The 20211-nt window shown below is 48.3% G+C and overlaps 7 non-coding genes across 7 annotated transcripts; all 7 read left to right on the forward strand.

Moving 5' to 3' along the window:
- The first annotated feature begins 3484 nt into the window (after window positions 1–3484).
- Window positions 3485–3557, forward strand: TRNAK-CUU. Its single transcript has one exon. It is a non-coding gene; the product is annotated as a tRNA-Lys (tRNA).
- Window positions 3558–4205: 648 nt separating this feature from the next.
- Window positions 4206–4277, forward strand: TRNAE-UUC. Its single transcript has one exon. It is a non-coding gene; the product is annotated as a tRNA-Glu (tRNA).
- Window positions 4278–8200: 3923 nt separating this feature from the next.
- Window positions 8201–8309, forward strand: TRNAL-CAA. The gene is made up of 2 exons: window positions 8201–8238; window positions 8264–8309. It is a non-coding gene; the product is annotated as a tRNA-Leu (tRNA).
- Window positions 8310–9797: 1488 nt separating this feature from the next.
- On the forward strand, window positions 9798–9870 carry TRNAK-CUU. The gene has a single exon. It is a non-coding gene; the product is annotated as a tRNA-Lys (tRNA).
- Window positions 9871–10519: 649 nt separating this feature from the next.
- On the forward strand, window positions 10520–10591 carry TRNAE-UUC. Its single transcript has one exon. It is a non-coding gene; the product is annotated as a tRNA-Glu (tRNA).
- A 3911-nt stretch (window positions 10592–14502) lies between these two features.
- Window positions 14503–14611, forward strand: TRNAL-CAA. Its single transcript has 2 exons — window positions 14503–14540; window positions 14566–14611. It is a non-coding gene; the product is annotated as a tRNA-Leu (tRNA).
- Window positions 14612–16096: 1485 nt separating this feature from the next.
- On the forward strand, window positions 16097–16169 carry TRNAK-CUU. Its single transcript has one exon. It is a non-coding gene; the product is annotated as a tRNA-Lys (tRNA).
- Window positions 16170–20211: the final 4042 nt, after the last annotated feature.

The raw sequence follows: 20211 nt of genomic DNA on the forward strand, positions 1-20211 counted from the left end.
CCCCTTCCACACCGTGCGCTTCCCGGAAGTCTGCACAGGCACTGACACTCCTCCTCTGGCCTTTGTCTCTTTTCCAGGCATTAGGAGGCCACCCGATCTCTCTGTTCTCCAACACCTTCAGTTGGCACCTTGCAGGAGAGCGGCCCAGGCCATCAGTATCCAGGAGACAGGGTTTCAGCCATTCTCTGTGCAGACGGCATCACACTAGCACTCTAGGGCTCTACAACAATCACACCCCCTTATCACACCATCTAGATCCTTGAGAAATGCACAGGGGAAACTGAGGCACCCACACTGTATTCAGAGAAAACATTAAGAACAGCCCCACTTTGTAACACCTGTATACAACTAGTTATACACTTTAAAGGGGTGTAAAATAGTCAAGTATTGTGCTAAACAAAATGATACTCCAAACTGACCACCAAATTTAAGTTGCATGTTTTTCCCCTCAGGTGTGGGCTCTGGGGTTGGGCTGGGGATGAGGGGTTCACAGTGCAGGAGGGTGCTCAGGGCTGGGGGTGCAGGGACTGGGGTGGGGCAGGGCTGGGGATAAGGAACTTGGGATGCAGACAGGCTGCCCCAGGGCTAGGGCCAGAGAGGACCCCCCTCCCTGTTACCGGCAGCCGCAAGCTCCAGAGGAGGGACCCATCGTCCCCACCTCCCGCAGCACACTCACTCTGCACCACAGTCACTGCACATGCTCCTAGGGACTCTCTCAGGTCCAGAAAGCCCACTCGCCTCCCCTGTGGTGGGTACCGGGTGTCACGGAGTCCCTGGGCGCTGCTCTGGAACTGCTCCCCACCAAGCCAGGCAGGACTCTGGGGAGCCTCCTCTCCCTCGGAGCAGACTTTTTCTGGGCAAGAAGCTCACACGGCTTCACCTTCCTGGGTCTCTCCTTGGAGCATTCAGCATCCTCTGCCCCTCTGTGCGCTTCCCACAGCGAGCCCGCCCAGGTGGGGTCCTGGGGAAGCCAGAGGGTCCCGCCCCCCCACTTTGCAGTCAGACGTGACTCTCAGCCAGCCAGTAACACAGAGATTTATTCGATGACAGGAACAGGGTGTAAAACAGAGCTTGTAGGTACAGTGAACTGGACCCCTAGGCCGGGTCCATTCTGGGGGCAGTGAGCCAGACCCCCCTTGTCTGCACTTCACGCCTGGTCCCCAGCCAGCTCCAGACTCCCAAACCCCCTCCAGCCCCCACTCCTCTCTGCTCACCTGATCTCTTTGTCTCCAACACCTTCAGCTGGCACCTTTGCAGGGGAGGGGCTCAGGCCATCAGTTGCCTGGAGACAGGGTTTCGGCCATTCTCTGTGCAGACACCATCACACTGGCCCTCTAGGGCTTTACAACAATCACACCCCCTTATCCCACCATCTAGAGCCTTAAGAAATGCATTGGGGAAACTGAGGCACACAGACAGTATTTAGAGAAAACATTAAGCACATTCCCACTTCGTAACACCTGTATACGACCAGTTACATACTTTGAAGGGGTGTAAAATAGTCAAGTATCATGCTAAATAAAATGATACTCCAAACTGACCACCAAATTTAAGTTGCATGTTTTTCCCCTCAGGTGAGGGTTCTGGGGTGGGGCTGGGGATGAGAGGTTCACAGTGCAGGAGTGTGCTCGGTGCTGGGGGTGCAGGCTTTGGGGTGGGGCAGAGCTGAGGATGAGGAACTTGGGGTGCAGACAGGCTGCCCCAGGGCTAGGGCCAGAGAGGACTCCCCATCACCACCACTGGCAGCAGCAAGCTCCAGGGGAGGGACCCCTCCTCTGCCCCTCTGCTCCCACAGCACACTCACTCTGCACCACAGTCACTGCACATGCTCGTAGGGCCCCTCTCAGGTCCAGAAAGCTCACTCACCTCCTCTATGATGGGTACTGGATGGGGGAGTTGCCATCACAGGTGGCCTTCCATGTTGCTGCCCCTCACCATAACTTCACTGTGGATGGGGGATGGGGCTGCCCCTTCCCCAGCATGGGGCGGGGGCGGAATCATAGGGTCAAACACTCACAGAAGCCCCAGCAGCTGCTAAGGTGAGTGATGTCCGTCTCCTGGCCGGAAGTCCCCTTCGTGTCTCCTCCAGGTAGCGGGAGAGGAGGGCTGCCAAAAATGGCAGGGTCCCCTCCCTCCTGAGGTGCTACAGCAGCTAGCACTGCTCTTATGCTGTAGCCCTTAGGCGCGGCAGCAGCAGCAGCAAGGAGAGAGACGCTGCGCAATCTTTACGTTCAGGCTGGGAAGCTCCGGGGTGGAGGGGGGGAAGATGCCATTTCTGGTGGATTGTTCCCAAGCTGCAATACTTTGTGTTCAAACATCTACCAGCTTCCTTGGTGAAAAATAACACCAGGTTTCTTTGCAATATACAAGAAAGAAGGAGTTCTTCTTTGAGTGATTGCTCATATGCATTCCAGTTAGGTGTGCGCACGCCGTGTGCACGTTCGTCGGAAGATTTTTACCCAAGCAACACTCGGTGGGTCAGATGGGTGCCCCCTGGAGTGGCGCCGCTATAGCGTCAGATATATACCACTGCTGACCCACCCGCCCCTCAGTTCCTTCTTACTGCCCGTGTCGGTCGTTGGAACAGTGGAGCGTGGCTTAGCTGACCTCCACTTCCCTAGCTACTCGTAGTTTCTCTCGTTAATTCTTGTATATATAGTTCAGATTTATATAGTTGTAGTTAACTTTATTCGTTTGTAGTATAGTTAGTGTATATAGTTCATACTATATATATGAATGGGTCACAACCTTAGCCCAACCGAAGGCACTGAAACAAACTCAAATGATGCTTCAGCTGCCTCCCTCAGCATCACAAGACCAACAGAAAGAAAACTCCTGAGGAACGGGGCTCTGAGCATTGCCAGGTTGTGAGTTCCGTCCCCTCAGGAAGCAGCCAAAATGCTCGAAGCCCCACCCGCTTCTCTTGGACCGCTGGCAACATGGTGTTTGCACAGGAGCCGCAAGCCCGTCTTTCCTGTCTTTGTCTATTCCGGCCCCTTCCCCCCAAATGCTTTCATCGGACGCTGGAGGGACCTAAGGACCTGCAGGTTCCCGCACCCACCTCCTAAAGCAAACAGTCCTTCCCTTCTCTGACATTCCTGGAGCCGCACATCCTTGGAAGAGTTTTACCCCAGGGGGTTCTGATTCCCTGCGAAAGATGTGTCTGGCGGCCGGCGGGAACTGTCTTCTCTGCCCTCTTTGGGCGCTGAGAAGCTTTTTCTGAGAAACAGCACCTCCTCCTGCTGGGAGAATCCTAAATTCCACCCTCTCACCCAGGTTTCTCTGAGCAGCTGCTAGATGATTTTCCCACTTCTCTGGTCTAGACACCAGCATCTAACTAGCCTTGGAACGGGCCCTGGTTGCTAGCTGGAGAGCGAAGGAACCAGGAAAGAAGGCAAATGTCAGGAAACGAATCTCAGCACGCAAAGAAACTTCCTTCGCTCTTCTTTTGCACTGTCTGTGCCTTTGCTACCCTTGAGGCCTAGCCCGACTAGCTCAGTCGGTAGAGCATGAGACTCTTACTCTCAGGGTCGTGGGTTCAAGCCCCACGTTGGGCATTTCATCTTGCACTCTTCGACATCACTCTCTCCCTTAGAGTCTCAGAGCATAACGGAATCCACTCTTTGTCCTCTCAACCAGCTGAGGCGGTCTCGGACCTTTAGTACATCATGAAGACAAGACACATTGACAATTCCATGGTCCTAAGAGAGTTGAGTCTCTTCTAGCCCAGGCAAGAGAGGGAAAAATAACCTTTCAGAAGCTGATTGCCCTCCCCTGAGCAGCCATCTAGAGCTTCTCTACTTATTTCTATATCTTCGCCAGCGCTCAGTAGTTGAGATAACTGCTTCTTTCTCAAATCCTCCACCAGCCCTCTTCATTGGGATGGAGATTGCTTAAGGCTGACGATTCCACCACATCTTATTCATCCCTCATACATTTCTGTAAGCCCATGGAGAGTAAAACAAGATAGCAACAAAACTGTTTTTTTTTTAAAAAAAAGACATGGCCTCAATGTATAACAATACAGGAAATTGTCTTAATATGTTTTCTGTTTCTTTTTCATATCAGTGCTAAAAATAGGAAGGGAACCGTAAGGAAACGAAGAGCTCAGAGCTTGTGTTAACCTCCTTTGAAGACGAACGAATGGCCTCAGTTGGACAGAAAGTAGGCCTAGAAAGTTATGCCCAACCCCCCCAACTGTCATCTCCCTGGTGGTCTAGTGGTTAGGATTTGGCGCTTTCACCGCCACAGCCCGGGTTCGATTCCCGGTCAGGGAGTTATCCTCTTCAACAAAAGTCTACCTTGCCTTCCTCGCTTGGAGTTCAACCAGAAGAAGGCAACTTCCTGGCCTCCTTCAGAATGCTCGGAAACTCTTTAGAGGCCATGGGGAAAGCAAAGCTTGCAACTACTACAATATGGCTATCTGCCCCTTAAAGCCCAGCCTCTGCACCCTTTTACACAAATACACTTACTTGTGCAAACAATTTAGTTTTTCCTTCTTACCGAGCCTAACCTAAATTAGAACAACATTGCACTTTGACCCAAGATCTTTTTCTTTTCTTTTCACTTTTCTTGGTGAAACCAAACCAAACCAAACAATCATTTTGGGTCCACCAAAATATTTCACTAAATATAATATTCATCCAAAAACCTTTCACCCAGCGCTATATACAAGTCTTTGGAAGTAACACCCCGGAGAAAGATCATTAAGCTTTTCCATTCCTAAGATCTAGCCGCTGAAGGCTTCTGAGCATGGGCTATGGGCCTTTCACCTCTAGGCTAGTGGTTACCCTCTTGCTCAGGTGGCTACTGATGAAAGGCAACGTGGTTTAGTGGCAGATCCATTTCAGCCTCCCCCTTCCAATGTCTACAGGAGGGTGTTTGTTTCGCATTGCATCTAAGAATCAAATCAATTCTCTTGAAACCTTAACCTGGAATCAAGGTGATTGTAGGTCAAGGAAGGAAGGTTTTGTTCATCCTGTTCTAGTAAATGCTCAAAGTTGCGATGCTTCTTGGAGCTTCCAGACACATTGGCCAGAATTTTCAGAAGGTCTCACACCCACCGCTAGGGCCAGATTTGCAGAAGAACTAGGCTCCCAGTTAGGCACTAAAATCTTTAGCCAGATTGTCAAAAGGCTCAACCTATTTTTCCAAAAGATGAGTTATTTTGGAAAAAAGCTTGTAAAGATTGTGGGTGCTGGTTACTTGTCTATGTGGCCCACACTGCTGGAGTTGGAGGTTCACCATTGTTTTCTCAGAATGCGGTGTCCGTAGTCTGCCTCAGTTCTGGTGTCCATCTTTTATTCTCCTAATAAATCAGCAGGGAGACTAAAACAACATCGGACTCACAGGGCTCCCGGAAACCTGCCACTTTGGCTCACGGTGAAGGTGTATACAAATCATCTGTGCTGTAGAAGGGCTCTGGGAGTTGAAAGAGTTGTGAATTTAACCTTCTAGGTTTCGGGCCTAATCTGAAACTGTTTCAAAACCAATTCCTTAAATAGACCATAGTTTGAAGCATCAGCAATAGGCATCTTACTGAATATATCCAGAGCTTTCCCAGCCAATTTGGCAACCAAAGTTGTCATCTTCCCTTTCCCGAATAAGCACTTTGTCTGTCCTCCGGGCAACACGCTTAAAAATCACTACCAGTGTCTCAAAGCAATCAGCTGTGCACATATCCTGCTCGACTACGCCACTGTGATGGGTTCGGTCACAGAGATCCCCTTGGGACTGAAATTACTTCCGAGCCCGTTTTCCCTGCCAGCTTGGGACTCCAGAACCCTGCCTTGTTGAGCCAGACACCCTAGCCTGCTGCAACACAGACCCAGGCTCTGGGCCACACCCCCAAAGCTGCAGACTTTAACTCAAAACAGCTCAGCACCTGTCTCCAGCACCCAGCTCCCAGTGGGATCCAAAACCCCAAATAAATCCCTTGTACTCTCTATAAAGCTTATACAGGGTAAATTCCTAAATTCTTCACCCTCTAGATCACTGATAGAGAGAGATGCACAGCTGTTTGCTCCCCCAGGGATTAATCACTTCCTCTGGGTTTATTAATAAACAAAAGTCATTTGTATTAAGGTTAAAAAGTAGGAGTGAAGTGATTTCAAGTAATAACAGACAGAACAAAGGAAGTCACCAAGCAAACTAAAACAAAACACGCAAGCCTAAGCCTAATACATTAAGAACCTGATTCCAGGGAATAGCTCACCCTCAGAGGTGTTCCAATCAGCTTCTTTCACAGACTAGACTCCTGCCTAGTCTGGGCCCAATCCTTTCCCCTGCTTCGGTCTTTGTTACTTCCAGCAGACATCTTAGGTTTTCTCATGACTGGCAGGGGTTTTCTCATGACTGGCAGCCCCTTTGTCCTGCTTCACCCCCTTTTATAGCTTTGGCATAAGGCGGGAATCTTTTGTCTCTCTGGGTCCTCACCCTTCCTTCTAAACGGAAAAATACCAGATTTAAGACGGATTCCACTATCGTGGTCTCTGTAAGACCCCCTAGTTTCCATTCTTCCTGGGTTGGCCCACACGTACACAGGAAGGTTTGCAGGTCAATAAACCATTTACAACCAATTGTCAATGGGAGCCGTCAAGGTTTTAAACCGCCATTAGTGGCCCACGCTTTGCACAATTACAATAGGACCTCAGAGTTAGACTTCATATTTCCAGCTTCAGAGACAAGAATGAGACATGCATACAAATAGGAGGCATATATTCAGTAGGTTAGAACCTTTGTTATGATACCTTACAAGAGACCTTTGCATCAAGCATATTCCACTTACATCATACTCACACTTATAAGCATCTTTTCATAAAACGTATGGAGTGCAACGTCACTGGTGCCCTACCTACCCTGCTTTCGCTGCTTCCTGATGGCACAGAATTGACAACAAAAGAGCCAGGCTAGGAGGCTTCTAAAACCGGGAGAGCTGTTCTATCGCGTCCACATCCTCTCAGGAGGTGTCAAACCCCTCTCTCCGTTTCCATCCCCAAATCCTATCAGCTCAATGAGTTTTGTCCCTGGAAGAGCCTCGAGGAGGCAGAAGAAGCGGAGAGGATTGCGTTGGGGGTAACTAAAACAGAGACGAGTTGTTCCTCTTGGGATTTTGGTGTGTTTCCTGGTGATCCTGACGGAGGAACGGGAAGCATAATTCCATTTTTTTCAATGCCTCGGATTGGGTTCAGCTGGTGAACTCTCTGCTCTTGTTCTCACAGGGGAATGGAGACTGGACCGGTTTCCCAATTTGGACAGAAAGTGGCTTGCCAAAGCCGAGGAGAGCCTGCTTCCTGCCTGCACCGAGTTGACAAACTGGGGAAGCCAAAGCTGAGAGACCTGAGACGAAGTCAGAGTGCTATCCGCTCACATGGAGGGGGAGCACAAGCCCTCCCTGGGTTTCTCTGCCCAAATTATAATCAGTTGAGTGATTTTCCTGGACGAGCCTCTAGGTAGGCAGAAGAAGAAGTGAAGAGGGTTGCGATGGGGTAAATGAAAACCGAGGACTCTTCCTCTTGAGATGTCTTTGTCTTGCTCTTGTGATTCTGATGGATGAACCTAAAGCGTCATTTGAGCGTGTTTCAGTGCTTTTCCTCGGGCTCAGGTTGTGATGCTGAGCACAGGGGTTCCTTCACTCGCTCTGCTTGGACCCTCTGTAATGGGGAACGGACCAGCTTTCGAAAGAGCCTAGTGGAGCTGAACGAAAACAGCAGTAAACATCCAGGTTCACCCTAGATTAATCTTTTGTCCCCAATTTTCTTGGGGAAACAAAACAAAAACAAGGTTTTCTTAAGAACTCAACACCCATTCAGGCTCCAAACTCTTTTGCAAGATTTCCAGAAGGGCTCAACACCCTGAGTGCTGAGCTAGTTTGGGAAAAAAACCCAAACAAGGCCGGTACCGATTGTGAGTGCTGGCTGCTTGACTCTGTGGTCCACCGTGCGGGAGTTTGAGGTTCTCATTAAGCTAAGTGTCTCTATTCTGCCTCTGTCCTAGTGTCCATCTAATAAGTGAGGGGGGAGATTAGAACACCTCAGAAGGCACAGGGTTGTAGGAAACCTGAAACTTTAGATGAGGGTGATGGTGTCTAAAAAACCAGATGTGATGTAGGTGTTGAACGAGAGATGCTGTCTTGGCCTCCTTGAGCGGCTCATACAATATTGAAGAAAAGGAGGGTTGAGAGAGCTGCTTTTGTCCCAGCGTCAGGATGGCTGAGTGGTCAAAGGCGCCAGACTCAAGGCTCTGTCTTTCCCACAACTGGGGCTTCTGGTCTCCTGCAGGAGGCGTGGGTTCAAATCCCACTCCTGACACAACCTCTTGATTCCACCTCAAGAGGTGGCCTGGTTTCAATTGCCCTTGTAACATATTGGAAGAGCCCTTGTTTAGGAGCTTTCTTAGAGTAGCGGCAAGAGAAGTTAGAGGGAATCGTAAATACCTTCGGAATCCATGCGCTCAAGGCACCTAGTTGGGTAAATTCCAGTTTATTCCCCACCAGAAAGTTGGCATTGCTTGATCTTGGGCAGGTATGGGTGTCAAACATATACAGGTGGAGGAAGAAGGGAGCAGTACAGTAGACACTGATAAAGGGAAGGTAAGACTCTTAGTCTCAGCGTTTGGGCTTGAGCCCTAAACTGGGTGCTCTACGTACTCTGGTTTGGCTGCTTCATGAGGGCACAGAATTGACAACATAGGGAGCAGAGACAGGAGGCAGCTACAACCAAGAGCCCTGTTAGATTGTGTCAACATCCTATCAGGAGGTCTCAAAGCCTCTCTCTCAATTTGTATCTCAGAAATTCTATCCGCTCCAGGATCTTTCTCCATCAAAGAGCCGCTAGGTAGGCAGAAGAAGAGGTGGAGAGGGTTGCGATGGAGGTAACAAAAGCAGAGAAGAATTGTTCCTCTTGGGATTTTTTGTGTTTCTCTTGTGATCCTGTCGGAGGAACCGGAAGCATCATTAGATTTTTTTCTGGCTACTTTCTGTCCAACAGATTAAGTTGGTCCATTGTCCATTCCCCTCAGGGGTTAAGAGCTGGAACCCCTGTGCTCAGGGTCACAACCTTAGCCCAACCGAAGGCACTGAAACAAACTCAAATGATGCTTCAGCTGCCTCCCTCAGCATCACAAGACCAACAGAAAGAAAACTCCTGAGGAACGGGGCTCTGAGCATTGCCAGGTTGTGAGTTCCGTGCCCTCAGGAAGCAGCCAAAATGCTCGAAGCCCCACCCGCTTCTCTTGGACCGCTGGCAACATGGTGTTTGCACAGGAGCCGCAAGCCCGTCTTTCCTGTCTTTGTCTATTCCGGCCCCTTCCCCCCAAATGCTTTCATCGGACGCTGGAGGGACCTAAGGACCTGCAGGTTCCCGCACCCACCTCCTAAAGCAAACAGTCCTTCCCTTCTCTGACATTCCTGGAGCCGCACATCCTTGGAAGAGTTTTACCCCAGGGGGTTCTGATTCCCTGCGAAAAGATGTGTCTGGCGGCCGGCGGGGAACTGTCTTCTCTGCCCCTCTTTGGGCGCTGAGAAGCTTTTTCTGAGAAACAGCACCTCCTCCTGCTGGGAGAATCCTAAATTCCACCCTCTCACCCAGGTTTCTCTGAGCAGCTGCTAGATGATTTTCCCACTTCTCTGGTCTAGACACCAGCATCTAACTAGCCTTGGAACGGGCCCTGGTTGCTAGCTGGAGAGCGAAGGAACCAGGAAAGAAGGCAAATGTCAGGAAACGAATCTCAGCACGCAAAGAAACTTCCTTCGCTCTTCTTTTGCACTGTCTGTGCCTTTGCTACCCCCTTGAGGCCTAGCCCGACTAGCTCAGTCGGTAGAGCATGAGACTCTTACTCTCAGGGTCGTGGGTTCAAGCCCCACGTTGGGCATTTCATCTTGCACTCTTCGACATCACTCTCCCTTAGAGTCTCAGAGCATAACGGAATCCACTCTTTGTCCTCTCAACCAGCTGAGGCGGTCTCGGACCTTTAGTACATCATGAAGACAAGACACATTGACAATTCCATGGTCCTAAGAGAGTTGAGTCTCTTCTAGCCCAGGCAAGAGAGGGAAAAATAACCTTTCAGAAGCTGATTGCCCCCCTCCCCTGAGCAGCCATCTAGAGCTTCTCTACTTATTTCTATATCTTCGCCAGCGCTCAGTAGTTGAGATAACTGCTTCTTTCTCAAATCCTCCACCAGCCCTCTTCATTGGGATGGAGATTGCTTAAGGCTGACGATTCCACCACATCTTATTCATCCCTCATACATTTCTGTAAGCCCATGGAGAGTAAAACAAGATAGCAACAAAACTGTTTTTTTTTTAAAAAAAAGACATGGCCTCAATGTATAACAATACAGGAAATTGTCTTAATATGTTTTCTGTTTCTTTTTCATATCAGTGCTAAAAATAGGAAGGGAACCGTAAGGAAACGAAGAGCTCAGAGCTTGTGTTAACCTCCTTTGAAGACGAACGAATGGCCTCAGTTGGACAGAAAGTAGGCCTAGAAAGTTATGCCCAACCCCCCCAACTGTCATCTCCCTGGTGGTCTAGTGGTTAGGATTTGGCGCTTTCACCGCCACAGCCCGGGTTCGATTCCCGGTCAGGGAGTTATCCTCTTCAACAAAAGTCTACCTTGCCTTCCTCGCTTGGAGTTCAACCAGAAGAAGGCAACTTCCTGGCCTCCTTCAGAATGCTCGGAAACTCTTTAGAGGCCATGGGGAAAGCAAAGCTTGCAACTACTACAATATGGCTATCTGCCCCTTAAAGCCCAGCCTCTGCACCCTTTTACACAAATACACTTACTTGTGCAAACAATTTAGTTTTTCCTTCTTACCGAGCCTAACCTAAATTAGAACAACATTGCACTTTGACCCAAGATCTTTTTCTTTTCTTTTCACTTTTCTTGGTGAAACCAAACCAAACTAAACAATCATTTTGGGTCCACCAAAATATTTCACTAAATATAATATTCATCCAAAACCTTTCACCCAGCGCTATATACAAGTCTTTGGAAGTAACACCCCGGAGAAAGATCATTAAGCTTTTCCATTCCTAAGATCTAGCCGCTGAAGGCTTCTGAGCATGGGCTATGGGCCTTTCACCTCTAGGCTAGTGGTTACCCTCTTGCTCAGGTGGCTACTGATGAAAGGCAACGTGGTTTAGTGGCAGATCCATTTCAGCCTCCCCCTTCCAATGTCTACAGGAGGGTGTTTGTTTCGCATTGCATCTAAGAATCAAATCAATTCTCTTGAAACCTTAACCTGGAATCAAGGTGATTGTAGGTCAAGGAAGGAAGGTTTTGTTCATCCTGTTCTAGTAAATGCTCAAAGTTGCGATGCTTCTTGGAGCTTCCAGACACATTGGCCAGAATTTTCAGAAGGTCTCACACCCACCGCTAGGGCCAGATTTGCAGAAGAACTAGGCTCCCAGTTAGGCACTAAAATCTTTAGCCAGATTGTCAAAAAGGCTCAACCTATTTTTCCAAAAGATGAGTTATTTTGGAAAAAAGCTTGTAAAGATTGTGGGTGCTGGTTACTTGTCTATGTGGCCCACACTGCTGGAGTTGGAGGTTCACCATTGTTTTCTCAGAATGCGGTGTCCGTAGTCTGCCTCAGTTCTGGTGTCCATCTTTATTCTCCTAATAAATCAGCAGGGAGACTAAAACAACATCGGACTCACAGGGCTCCCGGAAACCTGCCACTTTGGCTCACGGTGAAGGTGTATACAAATCATCTGTGCTGTAGAAGGGCTCTGGGAGTTGAAAGAGTTGTGAATTTAACCTTCTAGGTTTCGGGCCTAATCTGAAACTGTTTCAAAACCAATTCCTTAAATAGACCATAGTTTGAAGCATCAGCAATAGGCATCTTACTGAATATATCCAGAGCTTTCCCAGCCAATTTGGCAACCAAAGTTGTCATCTTACCTTTCCCGAATAAGCACTTTGTCTGTCCTCCGGGCAACACGCTTAAAAATCACTACCAGTGTCTCAAAGCAATCAGCTGTGCACATATCCTGCTCGACTACGCCACTGTGATGGGTTCGGTCACAGAGATCCCCTTGGGACTGAAATTACTTCGAGCCCGTTTTCCCTGCCAGCTTGGGACTCCAGAACCCTGCCTTGTTGAGCCAGACACCCTAGCCTGCTGCAACACAGACCCAGGCTCTGGGCCACACCCCAAAGCTGCAGACTTTAACTCAAAACAGCTCAGCACCTGTCTCCAGCACCCAGCTCCCAGTGGGATCCAAAACCCCAAATAAATCCCTTGTACTCTCTATAAAGCTTATACAGGGTAAATTCCTAAATTCTTCACCCTCTAGATCACTGATAGAGAGAGATGCACAGCTGTTTGCTCCCCCAGGGATTAATCACTTCCTCTGGGTTTATTAATAAACAAAAGTCATTTGTATTAAGGTTAAAAAGTAGGAGTGAAGTGATTTCAAGTAATAACAGACAGAACAAAGGAAGTCACCAAGCAAACTAAAACAAAACACGCAAGCCTAAGCCTAATACATTAAGAACCTGATTCCAGGGAATAGCTCACCCTCAGAGGTGTTCCAATCAGCTTCATTCACAGACTAGACTACAGCATAGACTGGGCCCAATCCTTTCCCTGCTTCGGTCTTTGTTACTTCCAGCAGACATCTTAGGTTTTCTCATGACTGGCAGGGTTTTCTCATGACTGGCAGCCCCTTTGTCCTGCTTCACCCCTTTATAGCTTTGGCATAAGGGGAATCTTTTGTCTCTCTGGGTCCTCACCCTTCCTTCTAAACGGAAAAATACCAGATTTAAGACGGATTCCACTATCGTGGTCTCTGTAAGACCCCCTAGTTTCCATTCTTCCTGGGTTGGCCCACACGTACACAGGAAGGTTTGCAGGTCAATAAACCATTTACAACCAATTGTCAATGGGAGCCGTCAAGGTTTTAAACCGCCATTAGTGGCCCACGCTTTGCACAATTACAATAGGACCTCAGAGTTAGACTTCATATTTCCAGCTTCAGAGACAAGAATGAGACATGCATACAAATAGGAGGCATATATTCAGTAGGTTAGAACCTTTGTTATGATACCTTACAAGAGACCTTTTGCATCAAGCATATTCCACTTACATCATACTCACACTTATAAGCATCTTTTCATAAAACGTATGGAGTGCAACGTCACTGGTGCCCTACCTACCCTGCTTTCGCTGCTTCCTGATGGCACAGAATTGACAACAAAAGAGCCAGGCTAGGAGGCTTCTAAAACCGAGAGAGCTGTTCTATCGCGTCCACATCCTCTCAGGAGGTGTCAAACCCCTCTCCGTTTCCATCCCCAAATCCTATCAGCTCAATGAGTTTTGTCCCTGGAAGAGCCTCGAGGAGGCAGAAGAAGCGGAGAGGATTGCGTTGGGGGTAACTAAAACAGAGACGAGTTGTTCCTCTTGGGATTTTGGTGTGTTTCTGGTGATCCTGACGGAGGAACGGGAAGCATAATTCCATTTTTTTTCAATGCCTCGGATTGGGTTCAGCTGGTGAACTCTCTGCTCTTGTTCTCACAGGGGAATGGAGACTGGACCGGTTTCCCAATTTGGACAGAAAGTGGCTTGCCAAAGCCGAGGAGAGCCTGCTTCCTGCCTGCACCGAGTTGACAAACTGGGGAAGCCAAAGCTGAGAGACCCCGAGACGAAGTCAGAGTGCTATCCGCTCACATGGAGGGGAGCACAAGCCCTCCCTGGGTTTCTCTGCCCAAATTATAATCAGTTGAGTGATTTTCCTGGACGAGCCTCTAGGTAGGCAGAAGAAGAAGTGAAGAGGGTTGCGATGGGGTAAATGAAAACCGAGGACTCTTCCTCTTGAGATGTCTTTGTCTTGCTCTTGTGATTCTGATGGATGAACCTAAAGCGTCATTTGAGCGTGTTTCAGTGCTTTTCCTCAGGCTCAGGTTGTGATGCTGAGCACAGGGTTCCTTCACTCGCTCTGCTTGGACCCTCTGTAATGGGGAACGGACCAGCTTTCGAAAGAGCCTAGTGGAGCTGAACGAAAACAGCAGTAAACATCCAGGTTCACCCTAGATTAATCTTTTGTCCCCAATTTTCTTGGGGAAACAAAACAAAAACAAGGTTTTCTTAAGAACTCAACACCCATTCAGGCTCCAAACTCTTTTGCAAGATTTCCAGAAGGGCTCAACACCCTGAGTGCTGAGCTAGTTTGGGAAAAAAACCCAAACAAGGCCGGTACCGATTGTGAGTGCTGGCTGCTTGACTCTGTGGTCCACCGTGCGGGAGTTTGAGGTTCTCATTAAGCTAAGTGTCTCTATTCTGCCTCTGTCCTAGTGTCCATCTAATAAGTGAGGGGGGAGATTAGAACACCTCAGAAGGCACAGGGTTGTAGGAAACCTGAAACTTTAGATGAGGGTGATGGTGTCTAAAAACCAGATGTGATGTAGGTGTTGAACGAGAGATGCTGTCTTGGCCTCCTTGAGCGGCTCATACAATATTGAAGAAAAGGAGGGTTGAGAGAGCTGCTTTTGTCCCAGCGTCAGGATGGCTGAGTGGTCAAAGGCGCCAGACTCAAGGCTCTGTCTTTCCCACAACTGGGGCTTCTGGTCTCCTGCAGGAGGCGTGGGTTCAAATCCCACTCCTGACACAACCTCTTGATTCCACCTCAAGAGGTGGCCTGGTTTCAATTGCCCTTGTAACATATTGGAAGAGCCCTTGTTTAGGAGCTTTCTTAGAGTAGCGGCAAGAGAAGTTAGAGGGAATCGTAAATACCTTCGGAATCCATGCGCTCAAGGCACCTAGTTGGGTAAATTCCAGTTTATTCCCCACCAGAAAGTTGGCATTGCTTGATCTTGGGCAGGTATGGGTGTCAAACATATACAGGTGGAGGAAGAAGGGAGCAGTACAGTAGACACTGATAAAGGGAAGGTAAGACTCTTAGTCTCAGCGTTTGGGCTTGAGCCCTAAACTGGGTGCTCTACGTACTCTGGTTTGGCTGCTTCATGAGGGCACAGAATTGACAACATAGGGAGCAGAGACAGGAGGCAGCTACAACCAAGAGCCCTGTTAGATTGTGTCAACATCCTATCAGGAGGTCTCAAAGCCTCTCTCTCAATTTGTATCTCAGAAATTCTATCCGCTCCAGGATCTTTCTCCATCAAAGAGCCGCTAGGTAGGCAGAAGAAGAGGTGGAGAGGGTTGCGATGGAGGTAACAAAAGCAGAGAAGAATTGTTCCTCTTGGGATTTTTTGTGTTTCTCTTGTGATCCTGTCGGAGGAACCGGAAGCATCATTAGATTTTTTCTGGCTACTTTCTGTCCAACAGATTAAGTTGGTCCATTGTCCATTCCCTCAGGGGTTAAGAGCTGGAACCCTGTGCTCAGGGTCACAACCTTAGCCCAACCGAAGGCACTGAAACAAACTCAAATGATGCTTCAGCTGCCTCCCTCAGCATCACAAGACCAACAGAAAGAAAACTCCTGAGGAACGGGGCTCTGAGCATTGCCAGGTTGTGAGTTCCGTGCCCTCAGGAAGCAGCCAAAATGCTCGAAGCCCCACCCGCTTCTCTTGGACCGCTGGCAACATGGTGTTTGCACAGGAGCCGCAAGCCCGTCTTTCCTGTCTTTGTCTATTCCGGCCCCTTCCCCCCAAATGCTTTCATCGGACGCTGGAGGGACCTAAGGACCTGCAGGTTCCCGCACCCACCTCCTAAAGCAAACAGTCCTTCCCTTCTCTGACATTCCTGGAGCCGCACATCCTTGGAAGAGTTTTACCCCAGGGGGTTCTGATTCCCTGCGAAAAGATGTGTCTGGCGGCCGGCGGGGAACTGTCTTCTCTGCCCCCTCTTTGGGCGCTGAGAAGCTTTTTCTGAGAAACAGCACCTCCTCCTGCTGGGAGAATCCTAAATTCCACCCTCTCACCCAGGTTTCTCTGAGCAGCTGCTAGATGATTTTCCCACTTCTCTGGTCTAGACACCAGCATCTAACTAGCCTTGGAACGGGCCCTGGTTGCTAGCTGGAGAGCGAAGGAACCAGGAAAGAAGGCAAATGTCAGGAAACGAATCTCAGCACGCAAAGAAACTTCCTTCGCTCTTCTTTTGCACTGTCTGTGCCTTTGCTACCCCTTGAGGCCTAGCCCGACTAGCTCAGTCGGTAGAGCATGAGACTCTTACTCTCAGGGTCGTGGGTTCAAGCCCCACGTTGGGCATTTCATCTTGCACTCTTCGACATCACTCTCTCCCTTAGAGTCTCAGAGCATAACGGAATCCACTCTTTGTCCTCTCAACCAGCTGAGGCGGTCTCGGACCTTTAGTACATCATGAAGACAAGACACATTGACAATTCCATGGTCCTAAGAGAGTTGAGTCTCTTCTAGCCCAGGCAAGAGAGGGAAAAAATAACCTTTCAGAAGCTGATTGCCCCCCTCCCCCTGAGCAGCCATCTAGAGCTTCTCTACTTATTTCTATATCTTCGCCAGCGCTCAGTAGTTGAGATAACTGCTTCTTTCTCAAATCCTCCACCAGCCCTCTTCATTGGGATGGAGATTGCTTAAGGCTGACGATTCCACCACATCTTATTCATCCCTCATACATTTCTGTAAGCCCATGGAGAGTAAAACAAGATAGCAACAAAACTGTTTTTTTTTTTAAAAAAAGACATGGCCTCAATGTATAACAATACAGGAAATTGTCTTAATATGTTTTCTGTTTCTTTTTCATATCAGTGCTAAAAATAGGAAGGGAACCGTAAGGAAACGAAGAGCTCAGAGCTTGTGTTAACCTCCTTTGAAGACGAACGAATGGCCTCAGTTGGACAGAAAGTAGGCCTAGAAAGTTATGCCCAACCCCAACTGTCATCTCCTGGTGGTCTAGTGGTTAGGATTTGGCGCTTTCACCGCCACAGCCCGGTTCGATTCCCGGTCAGGGAGTTATCCTCTTCAACAAAAGTCTACCTTGCCTTCCTCGCTTGGAGTTCAACCAGAAGAAGGCAACTTCCTGGCCTCCTTCAGAATGCTTGGAAACTCTTTAGAGGCCATGGGGAAAGCAAAGCTTGCAACTACTACAATATGGCTATCTGCCCCTTAAAGCCCAGCCTCTGCACCCTTTTACACAAATACACTTACTTGTGCAAACAATTTAGTTTTTCCTTCTTACCGAGCCTAACCTAAATTAGAACAACATTGCACTTTGACCCAAGATCTTTTCTTTCTTTTCACTTTTCTTGGTGAAACCAAACTAAACCAAACAATCATTTTGGGTCCACCAAAATATTTCACTAAATATAATATTCATCCAAAAACCTTTCACCCAGCGCTATATACAAGTCTTTGGAAGTAACACCCCGGAGAAAGATCATTAAGCTTTTCCATTCCTAAGATCTAGCCGCTGAAGGCTTCTGAGCATGGGCTATGGGCCTTTCACCTCTAGGCCAGTGGTTACCCTCTTGCTCAGGTGGCTACTGATTAAAGGCAACGTGGTTTAGTGGCAGATCCATTTCAGCCTCCCCCTTCCAATGTCTACAGGAGGGTGTTTGTTTCGCATTGCATCTAAGAATCAAATCAATTCTCTTGAAACCTTAACCTGGAATCAAGGTGATTGTAGGTCAAGGAAGGAAGGTTTTGTTCATCCTGTTCTAGTAAATGCTCAAAGTTGCGATGCTTCTTGGAGCTTCCAGACACATTGGCCAGAATTTTCAGAAGGTCTCACACCCACCGCTAGGGCCAGATTTGCAGAAGAACTAGGCTCCCAGTTAGGCACTAAAATCTTTAGCCAGATTGTCAAAAAGGCTCAACCTATTTTTCCAAAAGATGAGTTATTTTGGAAAAAAGCTTGTAAAGATTGTGGGTGCTGGTTACTTGTCTATGTGGCCCACACTGCTGGAGTTGGAGGTTCACCATTGTTTTCTCAGAATGCGGTGTCCGTAGTCTGCCTCAGTTCTGGTGTCCATCTTTTATTCTCCTAATAAATCAGCAGGGAGACTAAAACAACATCGGACTCACAGGGCTCCCGGAAACCTGCCACTTTGGCTCACGGTGAAGGTGTATACAAATCATCTGTGCTGTAGAAGGGCTCTGGGAGTTGAAAGAGTTGTGAATTTAACATTCTAGGTTTCGGGCCTAATCTGAAACTGTTTCAAAACCAATTCCTTAAATAGACCATAGTTTGAAGCATCAGCAATAGGCATCTTACTGAATATATCCAGAGCTTTCCCAGCCAATTTGGCAACCAAAGTTGTCATCTTCCCTTTCCCGAATAAGCACTTTGTCTGTCCTCCGGGCAACACGCTTAAAAATCACTACCAGTGTCTCAAAGCAATCAGCTGTGCACATATCCTGCTCGACTACGCCACTGTGATAGGTTCGGTCACAGAGATCCCCTTGGGACTGAAATTACTTCCGAGCCCGTTTTCCCTGCCAGCTTGGGACTCCAGAACCCTGCCTTGTTGAGCCAGACACCCTAGCCTGCTGCAACACAGACCCAGGCTCTGGGCCACACCCCCAAAGCTGCAGACTTTAACTCAAAACAGCTCAGCACCTGTCTCCAGCACCCAGCTCCCAGTGGGATCCAAAACCCCAAATAAATCCCTTGTACTCTCTATAAAGCTTATACAGGGTAAATTCCTAAATTCTTCACCCTCTAGATCACTGATAGAGAGAGATGCACAGCTGTTTGCTCCCCCAGGGATTAATCACTTCCTCTGGGTTTATTAATAAACAAAAGTCATTTGTATTAAGGTTAAAAAGTAGGAGTGAAGTGATTTCAAGTAATAACAGACAGAACAAAGGAAGTCACCAAGCAAACTAAAACAAAACACGCAAGCCTAAGCCTAATACATTAAGAACCTGATTCCAGGGAATAGCTCACCCTCAGAGGTGTTCCAATCAGCTTCTTTCACAGACTAGACTCCTGCCTAGTCTGGGCCCAATCCTTTCCCCTGCTTCGGTCTTTGTTACTTCCAGCAGACATCTTAGGTTTTCTCATGACTGGCAGGGGTTTTCTCATGACTGGCAGCCCTTTGTCCTGCTTCACCCCTTTTATAGCTTTGGCATAAGGCGGGAATCTTTTGTCTCTCTGGGTCCTCACCCTTCCTTCTAAACGGAAAAATACCAGATTTAAGATGGATTCCACTATCGTGGTCTCTGTAAGACCCCCTAGTTTCCATTCTTCCTGGGTTGGCCCACACGTACACAGGAAGGTTTGCAGGTCAATAAACCATTTACAACCAATTGTCAATGGGAGCCGTCAAGGTTTTAAACCGCCATTAGTGGCCCACGCTTTGCACAATTACAATAGGACCTCAGAGTTAGACTTCATATTTCCAGCTTCAGAGACAAGAATGAGACATGCATACAAATAGGAGGCATATATTCAGTAGGTTAGAACCTTTGTTATGATACCTTACAAGAGACCTTTTGCATCAAGCATATTCCACTTACATCATACTCACACTTATAAGCATCTTTTCATAAAACGTATGGAGTGCAACGTCACTGGTGCCCTACCTACCCTGCTTTCGCTGCTTCCTGATGGCACAGAATTGACAACAAAAGAGCCAGGCTAGGAGGCTTCTAAAACCGAGAGAGCTGTTCTATCGCGTCCACATCCTCTCAGGAGGTGTCAAACCCCTCTCTCCGTTTCCATCCCCAAATCCTATCAGCTCAATGAGTTTTGTCCCTGGAAGAGCCTCGAGGAGGCAGAAGAAGCGGAGAGGATTGCGTTGGGGGTAACTAAAACAGAGACGAGTTGTTCCTCTTGGGATTTTGGTGTGTTTCCCTGGTGATCCTGACGGAGGAACGGGAAGCATAATTCCATTTTTTTCAATGCCTCGGATTGGGTTCAGCTGGTGAACTCTCTGCTCTTGTTCTCACAGGGGAATGGAGACTGGACCGGTTTCCCAATTTGGACAGAAAGTGGCTTGCCAAAGCCGAGGAGAGCCTGCTTCCTGCCTGCACCGAGTTGACAAACTGGGGAAGCCAAAGCTGAGAGACCCCGTAGACGAAGTCAGAGTGCTATCCGCTCACATGGAGGGGGAGCACAAGCCCTCCCTGGGTTTCTCTGCCCAAATTATAATCAGTTGAGTGATTTTCCTGGACGAGCCTCTAGGTAGGCAGAAGAAGAAGTGAAGAGGGTTGCGATGGGGTAAATGAAAACCGAGGACTCTTCCTCTTGAGATGTCTTTGTCTTGCTCTTGTGATTCTGATGGATGAACCTAAAGCGTCATTTGAGCGTGTTTCAGTGCTTTTCCTCGGG

The sequence above is a fragment of the Mauremys reevesii genome, linkage group 23, assembly GCF_016161935.1.
Source record: "Mauremys reevesii isolate NIE-2019 linkage group 23, ASM1616193v1, whole genome shotgun sequence".
NCBI lineage: Eukaryota > Metazoa > Chordata > Testudines > Geoemydidae > Mauremys > Mauremys reevesii.